This window comes from Pteropus alecto, unplaced genomic scaffold (assembly GCF_000325575.1).
Source record: "Pteropus alecto unplaced genomic scaffold, ASM32557v1 scaffold202, whole genome shotgun sequence".
Lineage (NCBI taxonomy): Eukaryota > Metazoa > Chordata > Mammalia > Chiroptera > Pteropodidae > Pteropus > Pteropus alecto.
This window is the reverse complement of record NW_006432451.1, coordinates 1422202-1439749: the sequence shown is the minus strand read 5'-3', so window position 1 is coordinate 1439749 and position 17548 is coordinate 1422202. Positions and strand designations below refer to the sequence as shown.

The 17548-nt window shown below is 47.7% G+C and overlaps 1 protein-coding gene across 1 annotated transcript in view; it reads right to left on the bottom strand.

Annotated features, from left to right (window-relative positions):
* Positions 1-17548, bottom strand: part of CPNE5 (copine 5) — an 88487-nt gene that overhangs the window by 54827 nt on the left and 16112 nt on the right. The window lies entirely within an intron of this gene.

Here is a 17548-nt window from a genome sequence, read left to right as displayed (position 1 = left end):
AAAATGGGGCTAAAAGATAAAGCACAAAAGCACTGTACTTTACGCTCTATGAAGGGAGGACACAATATTCCCCAAAGTAAACAAGACAGGCAGATGCAAAATAAATATTTTAAATAGGTTGTTAATCTTTCTTAATATATACACTTTTTTTTTTTTTGATTTGGGCAGTAATTGCCAAAACAAAAAATTAATCCTAAGTACTGGTCCTCCTTGATGCGGCTCTGCAGCCCAGAAAAATGCTAGCACATGGGCCCCTCTCAAGTGTGGTCGGCAAGGCCCCCACTATCTGGGACATATCCTAGTGTCCTCTTCTACCCTTAATTAAGGTAGAAACCTGCCAAGAGAAATCTCCCACCCTAGGCAGTGTGGGTCCCCTGAGGATTACGAGACTTGGCACCTCCTTGCCTTCACCCCCTCATCTAATCAACATCTTGCTCCACTCAATTCCATCAGCTAAACCTCTCTCTTGACCCCTCTTCCTCTGCTGTGGCCTTGGTCAGGTCTCACCATTTTCTCATCTCAACCACTACAGCAACCTCTTAATGCCCGCACCCCCCTCCCCCGCCGCAATGGGGGCCAATTACTAACACTTGAAGACTCAGCTCCCCAGAAGTCTGGCTCTCCGACTCCCAGCCCTTCCCTTGTGCCCCCACAATCCGCCTCACATCCCTATCGCTACATTACCACATCCCCTGATAATGATCTACTGAGGCTCTTTCCACCCCACTAGGCTGAGCTTCTGAAGCAGCAGGAGGATCCAAGTTCTCCCCATCTTTGCAGCCCAGGACCCAACACTATTTAATAGTCGCAGGCTCACAGTCACGGATGATTTACCACCAGGAATTGTGTTGAACATTTTGTACCATGTTACCTTATTTAATTCTTTTATGGTAGGCTTCCCTCATTTTATAGATGAGAAAACAAAAGCACAGAAAAGCTGAGTACTTTGTCCAGGGTCACACGGCTAATAATTGCTGACTTCACGGTTCAACCCAGGCATTCTGGCCCATGCATTCTAGGCCACGTTGCACTAAATGTAAAGTCCCAGGGGGTAAGGACAGCAGAAGCTCACTGCTCCCAGTGGCTGGTACACAGTGGATACTCAGAAATTGTTCAATGAGGAACTGGCAGAGTGGGTTTTGAGTCCTAACTTCATCACAAGCTAATCGTGTGACTTGATCAGAGCCTTTCAAAGCCTCAGTTTCCTCAACAGAAGATGGAGAACACTACTTGTCCTACTTACTTCCTAGAGTTATCATCCAATTCAATTCTATTATTAAATCAACAAACAGTTTTTAAGTACTTAGTGTAGGCCAGGCAGTGTGCTGGGTATTGAGCTACAAACATAAATAGAATATGACCCCTGTACTTAGAGACTTCTCTATCACTGGTGGGATGACGCATAAATAACTACAATACAGTGTGATAACAGTGCTAACAGAGCTATATACAAACTCCAGCAGGATCCTCCCCGCTGGCTGCACCTCAGAATCACTGGGGAAGTGTGAAAGATATTGCAATACACAAAAAAGCAGACTACTGGGTGCCCCATTCCACATATTAGTCCAGGTATCTGACTTCATAGAGGTCTGCACCTTTCATTATCTTTGAGCTATGTAACAACTGTAAATTGTAGAAGGCATAGAATAATGCAAGTGATTCTTATCCATAGAAATGCAAATGAATTTTGTTTAGTGGAATGCAATAGATTATTTGATTATTACCCTGTGGATATTGACCAATTTTGCATCTGTCGATACATTCATTTCAGCATTCTTGATTGCCTATGTGTACGGTTATTTGAATTACAATAAGTCCTCACTTAACGTCATCAAAAGGTTCTGTGACTTTAAGGGAAATGATGTATAACAAAACAAATTTTACCACAGGCTAATGGATATAAACAAGAATTAAGTTCCTAGGGCATCTCATCAACATTATAACAAAACGACACTGAACCAAAAGACCTTATTTGACGACCTGCTGTATTTGAACCAGTTGTAACATCTTACTGGTTCCCTCATTAATTAATGAGTTAAATAAATCTTTACCATGCATTCATTTTATATTTGTATGGAATTAATGATTTTACTTTTTTTGAAATGTTTCTTTTAATAGGAGCTTTTTAAAAATATCCATGCTCAAGCACCACCAAGACCAATTAAATCCAGATCTCAATTGGTGGAGCCTAAACAACTCTGTGTGTGTGTGGTTTTTTTAAGTTTCCTAGGTGATTCTAATGTGCAGATGGAGTTGAGAACCACTGATGGAAGAAGGAAGAAAACTAACATTTATTGAGGCCCTACTGAATGCTCAATGGATAAGTAGATCATTATCTCATTCGATTCTCACAAAAATCCTATGAGCTACTACCTATTTACAAGTAAGGAAACTGAGAATCTGAGAAGTTAAGTAACGCCCAGGGCCACAGCTAGGCAGAGCTGGGATTTAAACCCGATTATATCTAACTCCAAAGCCCATTATATTTTTATTTCATGTAACTGGCAGGAGGTCTCAAGCATTATGAAAATCAAATAAAGATGAGGTTTACTCTCCAAGCATTTACAGAAGCTCTACTGTGTGCAAGGCAATAGGGGACTTCCTGTTGAATAAGACTTGGTTCCTGCCCCATCCCCTAAATTCATTAACAATCTTATAAGGTATAACCCTTGTTCCAAAAGAGTTCCTGCATTTTCTTCTCCTGCTCTTTCTAATTCTTAATACGTTCTGTCTTCGGACAAAAGGAAATTTTCTGCTAATGGCTTCCTTGTAGAATATTCCAGGTAAACACCCAGGTTCAAGAGAGCCCTCCCTTAAAGAAGGGCCTCACCCCTCCTCAGTGCACTGCCCTCTCCCCTCAAACACCTTTGAAAATCCCTCTGGCAGGATTTTAGATAAACCGCAGTCCAGAGGGAGCAAGCATTCTTTTGTGCAGCCTCCCTCCCCACCCCACTGCCTGCAGATAGTCCAAGGATAACACCCATTAGGGAAGATGACAGCGCTGCTTTTAAAATGGCACTTGAAGCTTCAATAGAGGGGAATTCCCTAGAGATTGATTTCTGCTGGAGAAGAAAATGGAGTTCCCCTGGAAACAGGATAGGGAGGGGGACTCCACGGGCCCCCAGAATCTCCTAGAGCAGGAAAGAGGGCAAGTGAGCCAGGCTGGGCAGTGATGAATTATCAGGACTCAGGAGTAATTAACATGTGCGCATTACTTAACAACTGTGAAATCTACAACCCTGGGACTTACTAAAGATGTTTTATAGCCTTCATTACTTGGGCTCATAACAAAGAAAAAAAATTGCGAAAACTTGGATTTTAAAAATCCAAGAAGCCACCAGGTCCCTGTCAGGCCAAATTTACTCCCCTATTAATGATGGTAGGAATACAACCGAACTGATGTTCTTGAAAAATCAATTTGGCTGTATTAGGTTCTGCACAGAAGTATAGAGTTTTCAAGCTGGTAAGGACTTGGAGAGATGAGGTATTAGCAGTGGGAAGCCGCACACAAAGGCATTGGATTTGACTGTACTTGGGGAAGGAGGGCTGGGTGGGTTACCCCTTATCATCCATAATCCGAGCTAAACACTTTTCCAGCTCCCTGAAAGTGCCTGTCTCTCCTTCTGGTCCTTTCTGAACCCCTCTGTGCACACTCCAGGTTCTGAGGATGGGAGGGAGCCTTACATTGCTCACAGTCTAGGGAACAGGCCACCAAACACCTGGGCGCAGGAAGTCTCTGATCAACAGAGTTGAAGGGAAGCCCCCAAATCTTTGTTTTACCAAGATTCTGATGCAGAGAGCCTAGAGTAGGAAAGCAAGTGTGGACCAGGTGGGCTGTGGTGTGAAATTGAGTAAGGGGCTGAGCAATCAGGAAGAATGAGGGGACCTCCCTGACCCCAGGGGCCAGAGCAGCCTCCCGGAGGAGAGAAAGAAAGAAAATACAAATGAGAAAAAAACCTGAAAACTAGGGTATTTGCCCTCTAAAAAGCTCACTTCTTGTCCCTGGCAACAAAACCCAGTGGGAAAAATCTCCTGACATATCATAAAAGATGCTCCCAAGAGCTCCTAAAACCTCATGACTAAGCTCCAAGAATATCAATTAAGCAGCATTAATTACATGTCATCAGTTCCAGTGAGACCCTCAAAAGGGAGGCAAGATTGAAACTTCTTTTTGGACTAAATTAAGTGGCTCCCAGGGGCTCTGCATCACACAGACTTGAGATTTATGGGAGTAGGTGGGCAGCTGGGCCCCCAAACTGCCCTGTGTGAGAATCCAGGTCAGGCAAGTAGAGTCTTCCTGCCCCACATCTAACTACAAGATCGGGAGTGGGGTGACATGGGCCTCCCGACCTGTCGGGGCCATAAGGGCTGGCAATCAGGCCTGAACTGATTCAGAGGCTTGTTCTCTATGCTGGGGAGTGTCCTGCTGCCCCACTACCGAGTCCCACCTACCCAGCTCCTTCTCTGCCCTGCTCTATACTCCGAGAGATTGCTTCCCTTTGAACTCCAACACCCTGGTTCCCTTTCCCGTGGGTCCCCGTTGGGTTTGGCTGACTGTAGGCACAGGTGGATGGGACATGGGAGGAGAAAGAGGTTGGGGTATTTCTTCCTGTTATGGCCTAGCCTCAGCACCTTGCTTCCAGGAGGGGCTGCTTGCCCCTTAGGGCCAGGTTCTGCCCCTCACCCAGACTACAGTACTGTCTCCTCCCACTGCCCCTTCAAGCCTGGGGTGGGAACAGCTCCCTGCTGGTTCTGGGCCTCTGGATGCTGTACTGTCCCTTACAGGTTTCCTCAACCTCACACATACTATTGGAAGAAATCAATTACATCTCTTTGTAAAACCAGCTGAGTAGAATTCTCTTTCCTGCTAGTACCATGACTGGTATACTTTCTCTCTCACAAACACATTCGCACACACACAATTTCCAACTTACTGGAACATAAACCAAGTACAATTCTCACCTCACGCACTTCTTTTTATCCACGGCATAACATTCATGTCATCAATAAAGTGCGTGACTCTGGCCCATGCAGCCAAGACACTCAATGTCCATGACAGTCCTCTGGGATGCAAGGTCTCAGCACGGCTGTCCCACTGAAGGGCCCCAGTGGGGACTCTCAGGGAACAGGGCTCCCACCTCAGCCTCCACTTCATAAAAAGAAGTCCTCCTGGCCCATCCATCCACACAGGTGCCAGGGTGAGCACCCAGCAGGGAAGAGCAATTGCTCGATTAGAGTCAGGGTTTGAGGCTCTTAACCAGCTTAAAGTAAGTGTGTTTATAACTGAAATTGAATGCAAATGTCTGTCTGTTCACGTCTGCACTTTCGGGGGAGAGGAACCATGGCTTTTATCAGTTTCTCAAAGGGAAGCATGTCTTCAGAAAGCTTTTAGAACCACTGATTCTAGTGTTGAAGGCAGATCTTGGGGTTTCCCACATAAAGCAGTAAAGTGAAGTAGTTTATAGAGCTGTCTGGAGTGAGGCTTTCTGCATTCAAATCCTGGATCTGCTGCTACTCACTGGCTGTGTGACTTTGGGCAAATCCCTTCACTTCTCTGTGCCTATTTCCTCTTCTGTAATATGAGAATGATCATTTATCCACATGTCACAGGGTTGTTGGAGGTTTAAATGATTTAATTTACATATTATACTTAGAAGAGAGCCTGGGACATTATATGTGCTCTGTAGATTTGTGATTCAGCACTCTGGTTCTTTCTAAATCCCAAACCCTGGCCCAGCCACCCAGGGAGTATGTATCTCCTGTCTCTGAACTCAGCCTTGTCTCTAAGATGTTGCTGTCCCTAACCGCAAATATTTCCTGCTCATGTTCTATGACTGAGAAGTTTTCTGTACTTGCCTAAAGGGGTTCCTCGGGCTTGAGTCCCCTGGAAGCCCCAGCTCTAAGTGGTTTCTCTCCAGACACACACAGGGTAAGGCTGAGGGGAAAATGCAGGGCTGGCCCTTTGCTCTTACAAACCAGCTACTCCGTTAACGTCCTGTGGGCTCCCTACCACACCCAGAAATGCTCAGGCCAGTTAGAAAAAAGCCAATGGAAGGTATAAGTTTGCTTAGAGAAGGTGTGAAGACAATTCCCTCTGGCCCCTGGCAGCAGAGGGGAGGTGGGAGGAGCCCTGGGGCAACAGGGCTGCTTAGTGAGAGTAGGGGGACTGAGGCTCCTTTGGCCCATTCGGCCCCTGCTCAGACACACAGACTTCCTGGCTAGGAGGTATGGCATGGGAAGAGGCTCTGTCTGTTGCTTCCAGATTTCTAATATCTGGAACCCTACTTCTTCCTCACAACCCACCCACTGGAAGCTACTGAAAACAGATCAGGGAAGTCGCCCAACATCCTGGTCAATTCCCTGCCAATGCTCATGGCTGGGCTCACTGGGAACCCGAACAAGGGCGATGTAGAGGGGTGGCCAGGCCAGTGGCCCAGGATCCCCATTGGCCAGGGTTCTCCTGCTTATTATTTTCATGCGACAACATGGAAAACCTTTCAGAGGCTACATTTCCTCATTGCTAAAACGGGGCAAATCATTCCTTCCCCAGGGGAAGGATAGAAGGGAATGTGCATAAAGTACTGCACAGTGTCTGAGTCTGCTGCATAGCTAGTCTTCAATATATATAATAACCCTCGGGTAGCCCTACTGTGTGCCAGACACTAAGTGTTTTTCACATATTAACTCGTTTAATCTTCATAACAACCTCATGAGGCAGTATTATTATTATCCTCATTTTACAGATAAATTAACTATGATAAAACTCAAAGAGTGAATTTCCCAAGGTCACACAGAGAGTGGGTGGTAGGAAGAGGATCTGAACCCAGGCAAATCCGGCTCCAAATCAATAAGGAGTCGATGTAGTCACTAACCAATAAGAGGTTAATACTACAAATAGGCTAGAACTATGTCCTATCTAGTCTTTACTCATGTTGCTTTCCCACTCCCAGACCAGCCTCTGAACTTCTTCAGTGCTTATCGTCCCTTTCACCTTGTTGACTCTTCCTGTGGGATCTTGGTAGTTCTACAAGTCAGGTGGCACAGGTGAGTATCCCTGACCTATACCTCTGCTCAACCCCAACCCACCTCCAACCCCTACACACGCTTATCGTCCCTTTCACCTTGTTGACTCTTCCTGTGGGATCTTGGTAGTTCTACAAGTCAGGTGGCACAGGTGAGTATCCCTGATCTATACCTCTGCTCAACCCCAACCCACCTCCAACCCCTACACACACACACACACACACAACAAGAGTGTTGGTCCCTCCTATGATTTTCATAAACATTCAGTGATTAACAAGTTGACCTAGAACCTAAAGATTTTAGAGCTGGTAGGAACCAAATCCTCTCAACCAATGAGAAAAGAGAGGCAGAGAAGTGGGTGGAGGTGTTCTGACAGAGGTCACACAGCTAATTAGGAAAAGGGCCATGAGAAGAGCTGAGGTCAGAGTGGCTGGGGCCCTGAGCAGTGCCCTGTTCTCCCAGAAGCCTGTCAAATGCTTCTCTCTGGGGTTTCTTCCTACTATCAAATCCTCCTCCTCCTTCCTCTTTGTAACATGACTTCTCATCTTCAAAACACTTCCACACACCCAAGATCTCATTTAAACCCCCACTGATCTTGAGGAGCCGATATTATTGTCATTCCCCACTTTACAGACAAAAGAACGGAGCTCCAGGAGGCCAGAAGGCCCTCCCAGAGGCACCCAGCAGTCGGGAAGGGGACCATGGCTCCCAGGAGTGATAGAGGCCCTGCGTCCTGTAGTGTTTGCCACCGTCTCTGCCTCAGTAATGAGTGGGTGGCTCTACAAGCCTGAACAATCTTAAAGTCCCCTGATTTAAGCGGCTCTTGCTTTTTTATAAATTACAGCTGGATGAAGCCTCGGAGACCTCCCCCACAGCTGCAAAGCCCCCAGAGGCTGTGCAGACCCGGACAGAAGGAGGCCAGAGCTGACAGACTGCTCTCTACCTCAAAGCGCACACCCTTCCCCTGCAGGAGCTCCCCCATAATTTTCATGTATTATTGATGGCTCCTTTATTGGGGATTCTAAAAGTCCTGCTGCAGAGCCCAGCCCTGGCACCTCCTGAATCATATTCACCGTGATTAAAATTAGAGGCTAGAAAGCTATCCGACTTAAACAGAAATAGGAAAAGGGAATTTGCTGGCTCTAGGAGCGGGGCCCTGGTGAGCACCTAGGGCTGGGGAGGAGAAGGGCCCGAGGCCTGGGCACCTGGAATAAAGGCTTGGGTTACAGAGAGGGGCATAGAGGACCTGTTTCCATGCCAGGTACCTGCCACCATCTAGGGTCTGGAAAGTTCTCACTGGAGGGGACTAAGATTCTGTAGAGTAAGGAAAACCAGGCCCAGAGTAAGAAAGGAGCTTGCCTAAAGTCACACAGAGCAAACCATGACTTCTTGGCCTTCTGCCTCCCAGACCACTTCATGTTTTGTTAAGGCCTCCAGGTGAGGAAGGACTCAGATGAATGAGGAGACCGAGGCTCCAAAGGCCTTCCCAACGCCCAGGCCTGGACAGAGAAGGTTCCCTCTCTGGCCCCAGAAGCCAGCAGTGGCCTGTGAAATGTAACCAAGCATATAATAAAAGGCTCCAGCCCGAAAGTTTAATTTCTAATTAGCCATTGTTCCAGATAATCTGTTAAATCATCCTGGCTCCTGGAGAAATAACCCTTTTACCAATGAGCCTGGCTGCCAAGCTGCTGGCAAAACATTTCCCATCAGCCTGTCCCTTGGTCCAGCCTGGGCAGCTGAGCCTTGAGTTTGGCTGCAGACCTGGCAGGGGAGGGTGGGGAGCCAGCCCCACCCTAAAGGCATTTGTCCCCCCAGTGTACCCCAAAACATCTACAGCTCCTACCAAATGGCATCAGGATGTCTGAAATACCACCGGTGGTTCCTTCTTCGGGGTAAAGCACTGGTTTCTTACTTAGGGCTTCTTATAAGAGTCATAATTGAACATTTTCTACATGCCAGGTACTTTAGCCCATCTAATTCTCACAGCAGGCTTCTGAGCCTTAGTACTTGCACAAGAGTCCTAGCTGGGAAGGTGGTAGGCCAGATTTGAACCCAGTCACCTTGACTTCATAGCCCACACTCTCAAGAGCTCAACCACGACTATAAAATGTACCTGGACGCTAACACAAAAGAGTAAGTAGATTTATCAGCCATTGAGAGACCTGGCCCTGAACTTTTCTTCAAATGAAATCTTGGGCTCCTGTCTACTATATTACCCAAAACTAACAAGCCCCTCTGGCTGAATGGGGGAAGGGGTAGCAGGAGCCAGTACAGAGTCACGGCTGGCCCCTAAGGTGCCACATCAAACCCTGCAGCTAGATAAGCCCACTCTGAAAGGCAGGGCCTAGGCAGATGGGAGGAGCAGGGAACCAGACTCAGAAGACCATGTCATACTCCAGCTCTGCCACTTTCTAACTGAGTCGATGGGTGAAGCAAGGTCTCCCTCCGTACCCTGTTTCCTCATCTGGAGTGTGGTGAGAGCCAAGTGGGTAACGGGGTGCTGCTGATGTGGAGACTGCACAAGGCAGTAGGAACATCAGTCATCCAACTGAAGGAGTGGCAGCGCAAGGGACAGAGCCTTCTCCCAGCTTTGTCTGATGGTATTGCATGATAATAATATTTACAAGTATTGGGCATAGCTGGACACTGTGCTGAGTGATTCTGTCATTTAGTCCCCACCTCAGCCCAATGAAAAGCCATCAGAAGTGGCAGAGTCAGGATTTGGAGGGACATCATGACACTGCCTCACTGTGCCGAAGCGGGTTCCAAAGCCATAACCCTAAGACTGTGAGTAGGTGCCCAGGACCCATCTGCTCCCCAAGCCAGGCCTTGGTCCTGGCCTGCCAGCTCCTGACAAGGAGTCTGGGCCCTGGAAATTCAGCTGCACGATGAGAGCAGAGACCACTAAAGGCTGCCCCAGCTACCTGAGGCCTAAGAGGGGCCATTCTTTGCAGAGGCAGACTCCTTTCTGCAAAAAGGGGAGAGTCCAAAAGCCAACCCCATGCTCACCTTGGAGCCTACCTCCCAGAGAGCCCTGTACCCTGCATTGGGCTTTAGTAATAATAAGAATCCATTCATTACTTTAAATCTTTTGATAAAGGTCTATGTCATATGGCTGGAGCCAGGTCCTATATTGGTCATCAGGGATCCCAAATTGAGCTCAATTTGTGTGAGGACGGTTATTTCATTTCAGAATTAAGCTCCTGGCCATTGGACAAACTGGATCCCCACTGCCCTTGCTCACCTCCATCTCATCCCAGGACCTCCACAAAACTACCAACCGCTTTTGCCCTTTCTCCTGAAATCTACTCTGCACACAATGGCCAGAGGTATCTTTCTGAAACACACACTTGGCTGCATCACTCCCCTGTTCAAAACCCTCAGATAGCTTCCCATCACACTTAGAGCAGTGTCTGAACTCCTACATGGCCTATGAAGCCCTAGGGGATCTGCCCCTGCCAACCCCTGTGACCGCATTATCTACACTGTCCTCATTCTTCACACCACTCAAACTACAGTGGCCTTCTTTTTGTTCTTAGAGTGTAGTGAGCCTGTTCCCACCTCAGGGCCTTTGCACTTGCTGCTCCTGCAACCTGGAACACACCCCTGCCCAGACTTATGCATGGCACTACTTAGGACTCAATTTCAGTATCACCAGCTCCTCAGAAAGGCCTCACTCGACCCCCCTAACTCAAGCAGGCCTATTCTCCCTGGTCACTCTCCATCTCATTACACTTTTTTACAGCACTTATCAATCAGTACCTGAAATTATCCAATTTCTTTGCTGATTACACTAAGGCTCTCCAGAGCAGGGACTCTGCCTTTCTTGTACTCCATTATGTGCCCAGGTCAGTGAACAGCATATAAAGTGGTCAATAAATGCTTGTTCAGTGACTGATGAAATCTAAGACTTTGTCCTCCCAACAAAGTTCCTGGTGGGGTGCCACCCTCCCTTCCCGAGCTAACCTCTTGCCAATCTCCAACATTCTGGACTGAAATCAGCTGCGTCACCTCCATCTCATGGCACACAGGGCATTTCCACCTCTAGGCTTCGCTCATGTCAGGCCCCATTCCTAGCATGCACTTCCTTCCTCACACTGTCCTTCAAGTCCCAGGTCTGGTGTAACCTTCCCCAGGAAGCCTCTCCAGCCCTCTTGGGTCTCTCTCTTCTGTGAAGTGCTGAGAATCACATCTCGACTCCTTGGGAGGTTCTTGGTCTAGTTGTGGTCTGGAACTTGGAGGCCACTGAGAGGATCTATTCCAACACTCTCATCAAGATGAAGAACACGAGGCTTTTAAATCCTTCTATGTCTCTCTGGTCTCCCCAGCTCCTTGTAAGGTCTCTGAGGACAGGAAACTCCTTGTTATAGCTTTACACCCTAGAGGATACCAGAGTGTCTTATTCAACGTCACTTCCCTTATCTTGGCCTCCATGCTCCTATCTATAGAATGAGCTGAGATAAAGCGTTTAAACTGCCTAGTACATTGCCTGCACCCAGAGCGAATCGATACTATCAACAAGAGCTTTCTTTTACCAAGTGCTGACCTGGCTCCTCCAAGTTATCCTATGTTCTCTCTAATCCTTCGACTATTTAGCAGGTATGTATTGCTAGTCACCCACTTTACATGTGAGGAAACTGAGGCTCAGAGAGGATAAGTGTCTAGTGCAAGGTCATAGAGCTCTAAGTATCAGGGTCCTGACACAAAACCAGGTCTGTCTGACTCCCAAGAACTACCCAAGGTACCACCCCTCCTCTGTGGTTCAATAGAGAGAGAACCTTGGTTTCCTAGCCGAGTCACCTAGGGCCAGTTTCTTCACCTCTCCGGGTCTGGGGATAACCTGTACCTGCTTGCAGAATTGTTATGAGGATGAGAAATGATGAGTATGAGATACTGAGCACACGACAGGCACTTAGTAAAGGATGCCTATTCTGTACATTTTGGTTGAATCCTTGATTCTCTGATTCTTGAACAGAATCATCGGAAATAATCTTGGCTGCTGGGAGAGGGTGGCTGGGGTACTCAGAGAGAGCTGACAGTGGATCAGTCAGATAAAGGCATGGGCATTGCTGGAAGATTTCCTTTGGAGGAACAGAAGAATGAGGGTGGGAAGACTGTTTGGATGTAGGGAGAGGGACAGAGCTAGGGAAGAAGGCAGGTAACAGGCCAAGAGGCAGGGTGGGAAAAGCTTAGAGTCAAAGAGCTTGGGTCTTGTTCTTTTGTCTATAATATTACTTTAAATTAGTATTTAATGAGTTTTATCCATCCTAGGCATGAGAATTACATTTGAAAGATGCTAACTAGGAGGCCTCACCTCAAATACATCATCTCATGGGCAATGGAAAACTCTATTAACAGAAGGATGTTAGCAATGATTTTTCACAGCCAACTGGAAGATGCGGAGAGAACTCAAGGATGGTTGGAAGTATCAAAGAAGTACTTAAGCACTTGCACAAGCAGGGTATAAGAATCTGCCAAGACCAGCAACCTCATGCCTTGGGAGTAAGAATCTGCCAAGACTAGCAACCTCACACCTTGGGAGTAGGTCTGGGCTTCTGATGCCCTCTGGCTCTCCCTCCGGAGACTGCAGTGGCCTGATCCTCACCAATGCTGGAGCAGCGTCCCTTAGCCTGCCTCCACTGAGCCTTTCAGGCAAGAGGCAGACCCCAGGACCTCACTGAGCTTGTGTGACTGGAGGCCACTTGCTCATAGTAGGTTAATATCTAATCTAACCACTAGGCCATATGAATTTCCAACACTTTCAAATTGCAGATTCATACAGTTCAACCTAACATACTGGGGCATGTGGCAGAAATCGGCCCAAGTCCTGCTTTCACGGTTGGGTAGGTCCCAGTGTCGAGGTTATGTGGAAGCAGAGCTGTGCCTGCACCCACCTCTGATGGTGGAAGGCTGCTGGCATCTGCCCAAAAGGCCCAACATCTATGGACAACCAACCAGGGTGAAGTGGCTTCATATAACATACGTGAGTCCCAACCCTGCACTGATGAGCTCTGTGGTCTTGCATAAGCTGCTTCAACTTTCCCAGCCTCAGTTTCTATCTGTGATGTGGGCCAATAACATCCCCCTACAGGTCAATGCAGCATTAGGGATGAGCCAGCAGAGCACACAACAGGGGCCAAATCAGTGGTTCCTTTCCTGTGGCCATTTTGATGGTAGTCAAAGAGGGAGAGGCTTTAACACCAGGCTGAGAAGTTGAGGCTTTAAGAACAGGTGAATCCTTGAGCTGCGGTTTTGAGAGCCACTGGAACCAAGGAAAAGCCCTTTTTCTGTTCAGGAGAAGCTAGTGGGGAGAGAAGGGACACTGGCTACCAGAGGTGAGCATGGGGTGACCTTCAAAGCCAGAGCAGGGAGGATGACGGGATCTGGAAGGGGACAGGAGCCAAAAAGGCCACCACCCAAAGAGGCAGGGTTTCATGGGCAGACTGAGAGGAGATGCCCCGGATGACACCAGGAAGGAACAAAGGCTCTGGAGAGGCAGGGAGTCGGGGGGGTCCCACACTGGGCCTGTGTGCCATGCCACAGTGCTCTGTTGGACATGACACAGCACTGATGGTATCCCTGGGTCTGGCCTTTCCTGGAAAAGCCCCTGATGAGGGACCCTTCCATACAGGGTTGGGATACTTCCCTTCAAGCCCCTCTCTTCCTGGAAGCCCTCACTCCTTGGACTCTAGGTCCTGGAGGACCAGGCTGAGGAGAGGACTCAGGTTTTAAAGGAAGCCTGAATATTCAGGAATGATAGCTGTAACTCTGTATGTACCCTTCGTGAGGGCAGACTTGGTTCAGTTCACAGGGTCTCCAACTGTGGGCGTTCCCCCTGTGATGGTACACCCAAGTGCTCAAGCTGGGCAATGTCACATTGCAGTTGAAATTTGCAGGCATTTTCACTAGCATTATCTTAGTCTTCCCAAGGTCTCCTTACCCCATTTTACATATGAGTAAGTTGAGACTTGGAGAAAGTAAATACCTCACCCAGGTCACATATTAAATATCAGAAATGGGATAGGAACTCAGGGTTTTAGACATCAAGTTCAGGGCCTCTTCTGACAAGGCATTCGTTGGATGACTGTTATTCATGATGTCCTTAGGAACCAGATGGAGAAATATGGGATGGGTTATAACAAAGTTATGTTCTAGAAACCACTTTCATTTTAGCCTCTCTGTGCTTCAGTTTCCTCCTCCGTGAAATGGGGCCAATAACAATAATAATAATAACAATAATAATAATACTTCCTTCACAGGGTTGTTGTGAGGATTAAATGAGTTACTATATGTAAATGCTTAGAACAGAGTCTGGCATGTTACTGTTATACAAGCGTCTAATGTTAGCATTACTATTGCTGTTATTGTTACCTCCCTGGAAGTGAGCTCTGCCGGATTGTAGACACTTCTGGTCTCCCTCTATGTCCTCAGCATTGTCCCTGTCACACAGTAGGTGCCCAACACATGCGCACTGAGTAAAAGTTATGTGGAGGCACACATCAAGGTGCTCTGAGGATATCATTCCAAATGTGTAGAGATGAACTGTCATTTCCAGCTGGTGTTAAAATATGCAAAAGGCCCAGGTTGCCCAGAAATGGACGGAGCACCAGAGCACTCTGGCAGGGACCGGCGAGCTGGCTGGGGCCACGTGCCCTGCAGGTGGTGTGTGTGAGTCAATCAGCGGGACACCGCAAGATTCCAGGATACCCATCTCTACCCTTCCAGGGGGCCCTAGGCCAGGACAGGCACCTGGCAAAGGAAAGGCAAGGATCACTCCAAACACTTTTCAAATGGGGAACCAAGAAGCCTTCCCTCTTATGTCCCCCTTCCCAGAAAAGGCGCTTCTAGGACTCTTCCTACCTGGCAATCATGCCTTCCCTGGGATATGCAAAAGGCCCTAGCAAGCCTTGATGCAAATAGTGCTGATTTCCTGGGCTAAAATTACATCTTGAGTCAATTTTCCTAAAATGTGGTGACAGATTTCGGTGCCGGGAAGATGGAGCTGTCTCAGAAGACATTAAAATGACCCAACTGGTTAAAATCAGCTGAAACCTGGCAGCTTTCATTGTTCTGCAGCCTTGTGCAAACCCAGGGCCTGGGCCTGCCTGGAGAAACTGCTGTGCCTGCACTTGACTCCCTCTGGTCATAGGATTATTATCTCTCTGCCAAGAGTCCGCTAATGGGCATTTTGCAATGAACTAGCAGGTAGAGTAGTGATAATCAGTTTCTGTTTACTTGCAAAGGTAGTCTTCCATCCCAGGGACAGTTCCCTAAAGATGGATCCAGATTTTTCTTTAAATTCTCCATTCCCAATACTTTGCAAGTCACAGAGAATCGGGCAAAGAAGTAGGACCTGGATATATTTGAGTGCATCTTTCCTTCTCCAGAAATAGCTTGAAGCCTGTGTCCTAGGGGTACTGTTGGGGCCCAGGGGAGGCTGCCCCGAAATATCCCACAATGGCATATTTATTATTGATTACTTGGAATTAAAGTCCTGGAATGCAGAAGATAATTCTCCCTTGCGAAAGGTGCCATCCTTGCTTCAGCGGGGCTGAGAAACTCTTATCACTAGAGTTAGGGAATCCAGGGCCAAAAAATTTTACATAAATAAAGCTGTTACTCCTTTACTAACTTACTACCCAAGCCCAAACTCAGTTTAGATTTCTCAGTAATGAGCACCCAAACCTAAGTATCTTTGTCCTGTCATTTCCTCACAAATTTATTGTTTTTTGTTTTTTGTTTTTTTGCCTAAAAAGTACAAAAAGATGGCTGGTTCATCATTTTGGAGAGCATCGTCATTTATGATCTCCCATGCACACATATCAAATTGTTTTTTCTCCCATTAATCTGAATCTGGTCTTGTGTCAATTTTATTATTAGTCCAAGAACTCGAAAAGGTGGAGAATTCTCCCCATCTCTAACAGTACCCATGTGGCTGAGCTCCGCCACTGTTACCCCTGAAGGCTGGGCATGGTGCTGATTGCCTCTTGTAAATGGGATCAGTCTCCTTCATCTCTAGGGATCTTCTTGCTCTGAATTCTCACCCCATGACCCCACCTGTCCTCAGCCCGACAGCCATGAGCTCCCTTCCGTTGCCTCTTCTCGTATCTTGCCAGCCTCACGTTCTAAACGTCAGCCTTGCTCATCTGCTTGCTGTCTGTTCTGAGGTCTCTGTTTGCTCCTCTGGATCCACTCCTGCCCTTTCCCACCCTGCTCTGTGCCTGGGAGGCTGACCCGTGTAGACTACGTCAAGGCCACCCCTGGGTCTTCCAGTGGGGTTCCACCAATGGGAGGCGCTGGGGGTGGGAAGAGACTGAGGTTGTCCGGGCTGACCATGTCCCTCCACTGAGGGCCCCTGCTCCTGTCTGGGAGCCCCACTGGGAGAACCCCTTTCCCCCTTACCTCCTCAGTCTGGGAGTAATAATGGCCTCCCACTGTTGCCAGACCCATGACTCATCACCTCTCATTGGTTCCCTAAACCCCGCTTACTCCTTTATAAATAGCCCTTTATTACGTCTCCCGGCTACCCAGGACCTGGACTGACCTGCTCATTCTGGCCTCCCTCCGTGCCTTTGCTTACGTCACAATCTTTGCTGCTGGACCCAGGTACTATGGCCCTTGGGCTTCACTGAGGCCCAGCTGCTCCAAGTGGACACTCCCACTGCACTGGGGTCTAGTGCTATGATTCCGCCCCTTTCCATAGAATAATGAGGTTGAGCCCAATGATCTCTGAAGTTCCTTCCGACCCACACCCTTCTCTTCTCCGCTTCATACACCCCTTAGCCAGATGGCTTATGTTTAGTCAAATTCCATTTTTAAAAATCCAATGAGCTATCAAAGTGCTTTAGCCAAACATGGCTGTAACTTTCCCCTGAACTCCCTTTTTTTTTTCTCACAGATACCTCTCACTGTTTCCTGTTAGGATTATTCATGCGTGTGAATCTCCCCTCCCAGGCTGCAAACTCCCTAGTTCCAGCTGGTGTTTAGGTGAAGCTCTGTTCTTCTGACCATCTCTCCCTCTCTCCCCACCACCTGCACCTGGTTTGTTGCCCGGCATCTAATAAATGTTTCCTGTTGCAAATATTAACTGAAATGGGGGAATGGCCAGCCAGACCTCAAACACTCTGGATGACGCTGTAAAATGATATTTATCAAGCACTTACTACGCACCAGGCATATTACCTCCCCATCTTCTTTTGCCCCACTACAAGGTAGGTGTTATCTCCATATTACATATGCAGGAAATGAGGCACAGAGACAGAGGTTAAGCAACTTGCTCCAGGTCCCACCTCCAGAAAGGGGTGGAGCCAGGAGTGAAGCACAGGTGCATCTGACACCAGGGCCTCCCATCTTTTCTGTGTTCCACGCTGCGATGCCTGTGGTAACAAGATGCAACGTGGACAACTGGGGACCCTGACCCAAACGGAGACAATTCTCAATGACAGAATGTAACTAATGGCTAGCGGAGCAGTGCCTTTCGAAAGAGGATGCTCCAGACGTTCCTGAATGAATCATAGACATTAGC